The sequence below is a fragment of the Nicotiana tabacum genome, chromosome 21 (genome assembly GCF_000715075.1).
Source record: "Nicotiana tabacum cultivar K326 chromosome 21, ASM71507v2, whole genome shotgun sequence".
In the NCBI taxonomy this organism is placed as follows: domain Eukaryota; kingdom Viridiplantae; phylum Streptophyta; class Magnoliopsida; order Solanales; family Solanaceae; genus Nicotiana; species Nicotiana tabacum.
In genome coordinates this window covers 9,451,072-9,462,068 of record NC_134100.1, presented here as the reverse complement: position 1 = coordinate 9,462,068, position 10,997 = coordinate 9,451,072, and positions in this window count along the sequence as shown.

The window sequence follows — 10,997 nt, the reverse complement described above, 5'->3', positions numbered from 1 at the left end:
GATATTCATTTAGTACTCTGTTGTAAATAAGCTTCCTGAAGAAACTTATCCATATGAGACTCCGCCGTAAATATGTTTATCTATTTAGTACTCCATTGAAAATAAGCCTCCTGAAGAAGTATATCCTTTCGGTACTCCGGTTATGGATAAACATTGCCCCCAGTAGAAGTTTATCCATACCGGGTATAATAAGCTTATCTTTTCAGTACCCGGTTATGGATAAACATTACCCCCGGTAGAAGATTATCCATACCGGATATAATAAGCTTATCCATTCAGTACTCCGTTATGGATAAATATTGCTCTCAGTAGAAGATTATCCATATCTGGTACAGCAGCAGCTTGTAGCAGCTTACACAACAGCTTGTAGTAGTAGCTTACACAACAGCTTATAGTAGCTTACACTGCAGCTTGTAGTAGCAGCTTACAGAGCAGCTTCCTTTCTTCTATAAATAGAAGAGATTTCAGTTCATTATGTACATCAGATTGAATTCGAATAATATATCAGTTTCTCTCTATACTTGCCTTTACTTTATAGTCTTTATTTCATAACACGTTATCAGCACGAAGCTCTACCATCTCGAGCAAATATTTTGAAAGTATCTGAGGTAAGAACTTTCTTTTCCTAAATAATGTCAAATCTTTCTAAACTTGAATTTGTAGCCCTGGATATATCGGGCAAAAGCTACATGTCTTGGGTGCTTGATGCTGAAATTCATCTTGATGCGATGGGTCTGGCAGACACCATCAAGGATAAAAATCAGGCATCAAACCAAGACTGTGCCAAAGCAATGATATTCCTACGTCATCACCTTGATGAAGGCCTGAAAATGGAATATCTCACTATTAAAGATCCAGTCATACTGTGGAATAATTTGAAAGATAGATATGACCACCTGAAGATGGTCGTTCTTCCACAGGCGCGTTATGATTGGACTCATCTAAGGCTACAAGATTTTAAATCTATCAGTGAGTATAATTCTGCTATGTTCAGAATTATTTCCCAATTAAAATTATGTGGTGATAATATTACTGATCATGATATGTTGGAGAAAACTTTCACCACTTTTCATGCCTCGAATATGCTCCTGCAGCAGCAATATCGAGAGATGGGATTTAAAAAGTATTCTGAACTTATCTCACATCTTCTTATAGCAGAACAACATAATGGGCTATTAATGAAAAATCATGAAAGTCGACCTATTGGTTCTTGTCCATTCCCTGAAGTGAATGAGACGAACTTCCACCAAGATAAACGTGGAAGAGGTCGTGGCCCCAGTCGTGGTCATGGCTGTGGTCGGGGAAGAAACCCCAATCATGGTAATAATAATAATGCACCAAAGAAGCCTCATCACCACCAGCAATGGAAAAGGAAGGAACAAAAGCATGAAGCAGTGCAAGCGCCAAATGCAGAAAATGCATGTTATAGATGTGGAGGAAAAGGGCACTGGTCACGTACTTGTCGTACGCCAAAGCACCTGGTTGAGCTTTATCAAGCCTCCCTGAAGAAGACAGAGAAAAATGCTGAAGCAAATTTTATTTCTGAAGATAATTTAGACTTCATGCATTTGGATGTAGCTGATTACTTTGCACTCCCAGAAGGAGAAATAAGTCATGTAATCGGTAGTGAATCTGTAGAAATGTAAATATTTTAATTTTTGTTGTTTGTAATAAATAGTATGGTTATGTAATTATTGTACATAAATAAAAGTTATGCTTTGATAATGATATTTACTATAATATATTTTATTTATGTTATTTTGAAGAATATGGATAACCCTCAAATTATGTTTGGATCAAAGACAAATCATGAAGATATGTGTGTTATTGATAGTGGAACAACACATGTCATATTCAACGATCATAAATACTTTTCTTATTTGCATAAGGAAAAAGCAAATGTTTCACAATTTCTGGTAATATAAGTTTGATTGAAGGCTCCGGAAGAGCCATAATATTTCTGTCTAAGGGAACAAAACTTATTATAGACAATGCATTGTTCTCCTCCAAGTCCCGAAGAAACTTGTTGAGTTTTATAGATATCCGCCGAAATGGGTATCATGTAGAGACAATAGATGAAATGAACAGGGAATATCTTTGTATTACAAAGAATATTTCTGGCCAGAAATGCATTGTAGAAAAGTTACCAACTTTATCTTCTGGCTTATATTATTCAAAAATTAGTACAATTGAAGCACACTCTATCGTAAACCAGAAGTTTACGGATTCAAATACTTTTGTGCTTTGGCATGGCCGTTTGGGCCATCCCGGATCAATAATGATGAGACGAATTACTGAAAATTCGAGTGGGCATCCATTAAAGAACCTGAAGATTCTTACAAATGACGAATTTTCTTGTGATGCTTGTTATCAAGGAAAAATGATCACTAGACCATCACCAATGAAGGTTGATATTGAATCCCCTGCCTTTTTAGAGCGTATACATGGGGATATATGTGGACCTATTCACCCACCAAGTGGGTTGTTTAGATATTTTATGGTCCTAATAGATGCATCTTCAAGATGGTCTCATGTGTGTCTACTATCATCTCGCAACCTGGCGTTTGCAAAGCTATTAGCCCAAATAATTCGATTAAGGGCACAATTCCCAGATTATCCTATAAAGGCTATTCGCCTTGATAATGCTGGAGAATTCTCATCTCAAGCTTTTGATGATTATTGTCTATCCGTTGGGATAAAAGTTGAACATCCTGTAGCTTATGTTCATACTCAAAATGGCCTTGCAGAGTCATTTATTAAACGCTTGCAATTGATAGCAAGACCACTACTTATGAAAACAAAATTGCCCACTACTGTTTGGGGCCATGCTATCCTGCATGCAGCATCACTTATCCGTCTTAGACCGACACATTATAATAAATATTCTCCGTCACAATTAGTTTTTGGTCATGAACCAAATATTGCCCATCTACGAATTTTCGGATGTGCTGTATATGTGCTAGTAGCACCACCACAACGTAGTAAGATGGGACCACAGAGAAGGATAAGAATATATGTTGGGTTTGAATCACCCTCTATTATTCGCTATCTTGAACCATTGACATAAGATTTATTTACTGCTCGATTTGCAGATTGTCGGTTTGATGAAACAAATTTCCCACAATTAGGGGGAGAGAAAAAGGAAATCAAAAGAGAAATTGTGTGGAAAGTTTCATCATTATCTCACTTTGATCCCCGTACCCCTATATGTAATCAGGAGGTCCAGAAGATCATCCATTTACAGAATATAGCAAATCAAATGCCAGACGCATTTACTAATTTAAAAAGGATAACTAAGTCACATATCCCAGCAGAGAATGTGCCTATCCGAATTGATGTCCCAGTAGGACCATCTACTAGCATGAGAGCTAGTGAACCTAAAGCACGCCTGAAGCGTGGTAGGCCTTTGGGTTCTAAGGATCGAAATCCTCGAAAAAGAAAATCGACAAATGATCAAAACGATACTATGAAGGGATCCCCTGAAGAGACCCAAAATTTGATTAGTTCTGAGATTCCTGAAGAAATCAATGAACCTGAAGCTCATGTGAGTGAGGAACTTTTAATAAGTTCGAACGGTGATGGGATTAATTTAAATCGATCTAAAATAGTGGTGGATAATATTTTTGCATATAATGTTGCACTTAATATTATGCAAGATAGTGAGGATCTTGAACCTCGATCTGTCGAAGAATGTCGACAAAGATCTGATTGGCCAAAATGGCAAGAGGCAATTCAATCGGAATTGAAGTCACTTGCTAAAAGAGAGGTCTTTGGACCAGTAGTCCAAACACCTGCTGGTATAAAACTAGTTGGTCATAAATGGGTATAAAAATAAAGTTGAAAGATACAAAGCTCGCCTTGTTGCACAAAGATTCTCACAACGACCTGGAGTCGATTTTGATGAAACATATTCACCTGTTATGGATGCCATAACATTTCGATATCTCATCAGTTTAGCACTACATGAAAAGCTTGAAATACATCTAATGGATGTAGTTACAGCTTATCTGTACGGTTCACTTGATAATGAAATTTATATGAAAATTCCTGAAGGATTTAAAATGTCTGAAGCAAAATCTCAGGAAATGTATTCAATCAGATTACAAAGATCTTTGTACGGTTTAAAGCAATCTGGGCGCATGTGGTATAATCGCCTTAGTGAATATTTGCTGAAAGAAGGTTACATAAATGATATTATTTGTCCATGTATTTTTATAAAGAAAATGACATCAGAATTTGTTATACTTGTTGTTTATGTTGATGACATAAATCTTGTTGGAACTCCAGAAGAGCTCCAAAAGGAAATTGAATATCTTAAGAAAGAATTTGAGATGAAAGATCTTGGAAAGACAAAACTTTGTCTTGGTCTGCAAATTGAACATTTAGCAGACGGGATCTTTATCCATCAATCTGCCTATACAGAAAGGGTCTTAAAACGCTTTTACATGGACAAAGCGCACCCATTGAGTACACCAATGGTTGTTCGATCACTTGAAGTGAATAAGGATTTGTTCCGACCTCCAGAAGAGGACGAGGAACTCCTTGGTCCCGAAGTACCCTATCTCAGTGCAATTGGTGCACTAATGTATCTTGCTAATGCTACAAGGCCTGACATAGCATTTTCTGTTAATTTACTAGCAAGATATAGTTCTTCTCCTACACGGAGACATTGGAACGGGATTAAGCATATATTGCGATATTTAAAGGGAACTCTTGATATGGGTTTGTTTTATGCTAACAAAGATAGTGCAGACCTTGTTGGTTATGCAGATGCAGGTTATTTATCTGATCCCCATAAAGCTCGATCTCAAACCGGCTACGTATTTACATATGGAGGTACTATCATATCATGGCGCTCCACAAAGCAATCTATTGTTGCTACTTCTTCAAATCACGCTGAGATAATAGCTATTCATGAAGCAAGTAGGGAGTGCGTATGGTTGAGATCAATAATTCATTTTATTCGAGAAAAATGTGGTTTGGAATGTGAGAAAAGACCCACAATTTTATACGAAGACAATGTTGCATGCATAGACCAATTGAAGGGAGGATTTATAAAAGGAGATAGAACGAAGCACATTTCACCAAAATTATTCTACACGCACGATCTTCAGAAAAATGGTGACATTGATGTGCAACAAATCCGTTCAAGTGATAATCCAGCAGATTTATTCACTAAATCTTTGCCAACTTCAACTTTTGAGAAGATGGTATACAAGATTGGAATGCGGAGACTCAAATATTTGAAACAAGGTTTTCATCAGGGGAGTAAAATACGCGATGCACTCTTTTTCCCTTACTAAGGTTTTTTCCCATGGGGTTTTCCTTATAAGGTTTTTAATGAGGCACATAACAATGCGTATTACTAAATATGTGTACTCTTTTTCCTTCACTAGATTTTTTTCCCACGTGGTTTTTCCTAGTGAGGTTTTAATGAGACACATTATCTTTTAATGAACATCCAAAGGGGAGTGTTATAAATATATTATATTATGGATGTTCATTTAGTACTCTGTTGTAAATAAGCTTTCTGAAGAAGCTTATCCATATGGGACTCCACCGTAAATATATTTATCTATTTAGTACTATATTGGAAATAAGCTTCCTGAAGAAGCTTATCACTTCGGTACCCGGTTATGGATAAACATTACCCCCAGTAGAAGTTTATCCATACCGGGTATAATAAGCTTATCTTTTCAGTACCCGGTTATGGATAAACATTACCCCCGGTAGAAGATTATCCATACCGGATATAATAAGCTTATCCATTCAGTACTCCGTTATGGATAAATATTGCTCTCAGTAGAAGATTATCCATATCTGGTACAGCAGCAGCTTGTAGCAGCTTACACAGCAGCTTGTAGTAGTAGTTTACACAGCAGCTTATAGTAGCTTACACTGCAGCTTGTAGTAGCAGCTTACACAGCAGCTTGTAGTAGCAGCTTACAGAGCAGCTTCCTTTCTTGTATAAATAGAAGAGATTTCAGTTCATTGTGTACATCAGTTTGAATTCGAATAATATATCAGTTTCTCTCTATACTTGCCTTTACTTTATAGTCTTTATTTCATAACAATATTCAATTTTTAGATAAGTTCATATGCACACACTTTTCTCTTCTTATTTACTGCTATTTTCTTCTTCTTTGTGCTTAGAGTTTCTTCTTCTTCTTCTTCTTAGTTGCAAAATGAGTTTTTTTTAAATTTGTTGTTTCATACGTGAGGTCTATAACAATTCCGATGTACATAGTCCGAGTTGGTTCGGCTTTTCCAGTTACCAAACCAATTGTCTCGAATTTTTAAATCTATAAACCAAACCAACGTGCAAGTTTCCCTGCATGTGGCTCGTTCGTGATAACTTCTTCGGATTTGCATGAACTAGCGAGCCAATAAAAGTCGAGTTTTTCAATCTCAGTTTTTCCTGAGTTTTTCATTTTTCTCGGGGTTTTCAATTTATTTTTTCCGACAAAATCTTCATAGCACATATTTCTTAGATCCTAGCAGGATAAAACTATATAAGATGTTACCCAATAAAATAATATAAAATAATGTGAGATGAGTCATGATTATACTAGAATACTCAACAATAACATAAAATAAATATTGCTAATTAATAAGCCATAATAAAAATAAACATCATCTAAAAGTACTAAGTCATCCTAAAATAAGTACGACGAATAAGTACTAAGTATTAATTACATGACTAAATAATATTAAAAGTAAGTCATGCATTTTCACTATCTAAACCAATACAGATCTAAAAAAATAAATATCTAATACTATTGTCATTCCTAGTATTGATTGAATTTTTTTTGTTAGCATTAGTATTGATTTGATTTTGCTTTGGGCTTTATTTGAGTTACTAACTTTTATGAGCTATAAAACATATTTAATCATTCAAAAGTATTAAGTCTAAGCTTGAAATAATACATTAAAAGAGAGAAGTATGAAAAAGTATAAAAAATATTATAAATTACATTACTTATTATTTTTATGTAAAAAATAATAGTAAAACTTGTATACATATAATGTCGGGTTGGTTTGGTTTCGATTTGACTTTTTTTAGTTAAAATCAAGCCAAACCAATTATAATCGGGTTTTTTTTACACCAAATCATAGTCGTTTTTTTTTATTTGACTCGAATTATCAGTTTGGTGCGGTTTGTCGATTTCCTTTGTATAACCCTAATAACAATTATATAACTTGAATAGTGGCCGATAATGGTGGGCGGACTTTCGTAGAGTTATAACAATTTTTTTTCCTATAAGACGATAAATAAAGTACAGTGTAACAGCTATAACTTTTTTTTTTTACAATAATATTATAATGTAACAATAATAATAGGCTAAATTACTGTAACAAACAAGCAGTAGCAAAACATCAGCTTGAAAAAGTCCAAAATCAACAAAAAAAATTACACAAAGCCCAATATTGTTTAATAAAGTCAGAGACAGCAAATTCAACAAAGTTTTCCTCTTTATAGATCCACCTGAGCCATCTCAGTATCAATCGTTACTCAGTAAAAGCTTCACAATTTTTCCCCCAGCGAAAATGGGGTAATCATCAATTCACGAAACTGAGCTCAATTATCCTCCTCGGAACCAGGTCGTACAGATTGCTCAAATTCTGAATCCATTATCACCCCATCCATAACATGTACAACTATCTTCCCTTTTCTCAGATCCACCATTTCAGAAGCAATTCGATTCACTATCAATGACCCATCTGAATCTTTCGATATATAGAGTATATATCCCGATATAGAATCATAATCAATCTCCTTCACCAACTGTACATCATCCGAGCTAATCGCTCTCGGCACAGCTGAAAACCCCATTACTCGAGTTAGTATTGCGTATGTATCGTTCCCATTCTCGCCCACCAAATCATTGGGGCCCAAACCCAGGTCCCGCTCGAATGTTTACCTCAGTCTTTATTATTTGCTAATATAATCTGATACTGATGTGGGTTGTGTTCCCTTATTTGTTGATGATGGTGAGGCTGGTGAGGTACATGATTGAGTGAGGCCGAGAGTCTGGTTGTGAGGATATGAATATCATAGCGCATGAGTTGTCCGCGTAGCACGTGAGTTGACCATGCGGGTCCAGGTATTGATACCATAGCGCGTGAGTTGTCCGCATAGCACGTGAGTTGACCGTGCGAATTCAGGTATTGATATGATGTCACGTGAGTTGTCCCTGCTTAGCGCTTGGGCTTTGGAAGCCCTTCCGGAGTCTGTACACACCAGTGAGCGCAGAGTGTTAAGTGTATTGAGTGTTGAGTGTGGAGTGCAAGTGTTGAGTGATGGAGTGAGGCATTGCTATCAGGTTGCATTTACTTTTGATGTTGCTGCATTTATTTGTTAAATTTCTTTGTGGCATTTACTAAGTTATGAAATTTACCTTTATTTTAAAATTGTGAAAATAAATAATTGGACTGTTTTACTTAGCTCGTCACTACTACTCAGTTCCGTAGTTATTTCTGTTACTACTGAGTTGGTTGTACTCTTACTATACCCTGCACTTTATGTGCAGATCCAGGTGAGTTAGAGCGTGACAATCGTTGAGTGCAGGTCGGCTATCTGTGGAGATTGCAAGGTAGCTGCTAGTGTTTGCAGGACCTTGTTACTCCTTTTGTCATTTCTTCTTTTAAACAGTTATATATCTTAGTTCATAGTTTTAGACGCTCATGACTTAGTGACACCCCGATGTTTGGAGCTAGCTTCCGTATTTTTATATTAGTTATATTTAGAGTTGATTTAGTTTATGAGAAATTTAAATGTTGGTATTGTTTTATTAAATATTTAAAATTAATTAGTAGTAATATTTTGGGAATTAAGTTTGCCTTGTAACACGATAGGCGCCATCACGATCGTGATTAGATTTTGGATCGTGACACAAATATGGCTGCTGCATACATTTTTTATATAATACTCTAGAATGTCATGTTATTTAAGGATATTGTGAAAAATATGCTCTTAATATGTTGCTTTATGCTCAATTCTTATGTTAGTATTTTTATGATTAATATGTATTAGAAGGTTTTACTTCACACTTGAAAAGCGATGTGTTTGATTGCGCACGAAATTTGAGATTTTTTTTTCTTTTGAAATTTGTGGTTTGCAAACCATTATCATTAGTGTAGCTATAAATCATTAAAAGTAAAATATAAGGTTTAAAATTAAATTATTTTTAAATGTAAAAAATAATATTTTTTTTAAACAAGCTAAAAGAAAAGAGTGTTATTTAAATGTGGGATATATGAGTAACCAAAAGTAATAGTACTTTCTTGGACGAAATACAAAATTGACCGTCTAGGTGAAACTAATTATACTGGCCAAAAAGTGTATAAAATATATATTATATACATTTCTCTACTTCTTTTCTTTCTTGTATAAGATTTTTTTTTTAACAGGATTCATATAGAATCAAGAAATTTGTGTAAATACCCTCAAAATACCTCCATTCTATGATAAGAACAAGAAAGAGAAGAAATTCCCCATTGAATTTTGTCACCTAGGTTGTGTTTGCTACGAAGGAAAATATTTTCATGGAAAATAAGTGATTACTTATTTATTCTTGTTTGGTTGGTGAGTGAAAAAAAATTCTGAAAAATATTTTCTAGCGTTTGGTTAGAGAGTAGAAAATATTTTTTTAGGAAAGTATTTTTCTATGCTACTCTCTTCATCCCCCCCCCCCCCCCAAGTCTCCATGTTTCCTTGCTCATCCTCCCTCCTCCCCTCAAATACCCAATATTTTTAGGATTCTATTTCTTCAAGAATTTAATTATTCTTCTAAAAATTCATACAAAGAGTTGTAGAAAGCGGAAAAAATTTACATAGAATCTGTAAAAAAAATGTGAAATATACATAGCTTGTATAATTTGAAAAAAGGCACCATATCCAGTGTTGAAATGAGGTAATTTTTTTTTATATATTACTTTTTTTATTTGAACCGGTTATCTTAGACATGTTATTATAACTTAAAACATTGCTAGTAATGATAAGATATAATATTTATTTTTAATAAATTTCAAATTTAGAAAGGTAAAATTTGTTAATGGGACCGATTTGTAAAAAAATCATGCCATCTAAAATAAAATGGAGGATTAATAAATGTCCTCTTTCTAAAAATAAATATATAAATGCGTCCTTTTACATATATACGTCATCAACCGAACAATAATAACAAAGTCCTCAGAATTCTAATTTATAACTACTTATTTTAAATTAAAAATTGTACAAAAATTCCATAGTCGAACTCGATGTATGTATCAAAGCAGCAGATAAGTTAACGTGCTCCTAGTATAATATCTATCAACAGAGACGGATTTACGTGGAGAGGGGTGGGGTACATGCACCCATGCTCCTTTCCCTAGGCTATGTATATTTTATAAAATACTAATTTTTTAATTATGTAATTAAATATGTTTATGGTCACCCATGCTCAAGTAATTGGTTTGGTGCATTGGTGACTAAACGTCCCTCTTATCTTCTTTTTGACCTTAAGGTGAGGGGTTCGATCCCCACACAATTCTTTTTGATTAATTCCTTTATTATTAATTACAGTAAATAAATTTTCAATTTCCCACGCCCTTTTCAGTTAACAACATAATCCTATGCTCTTTCTTTCTTTTCAATTAACGAACAAATACATTTTTTTTTACTTCTTTAAAAAGAAAATTCCTTTTTGCCTATGTCTTTTTTTATTTTCTTCTCTTAATCATTCTTTTGAGTACAAAACTTTGAAATCCCTAAAAACAAAGTACTCATGACTCGTCTCTCTCGACTCTGAGGCTCTCAGTGGATTCAAAGCAGGAAAACCCCGCCTCAATATTAAGCGCCGCTTTTAAAATCTTTTTTGAATGATTGTTTAGTTTGCTGTATAGGGTGTGAGATATTTAAAACTATAAGTAATGATGTTATTATTGACCATTTTCAATAAAAACTCGTCGAGGACAATTGTAAAGTGAATGATATTTTTTGCGAATATAGTATTAAT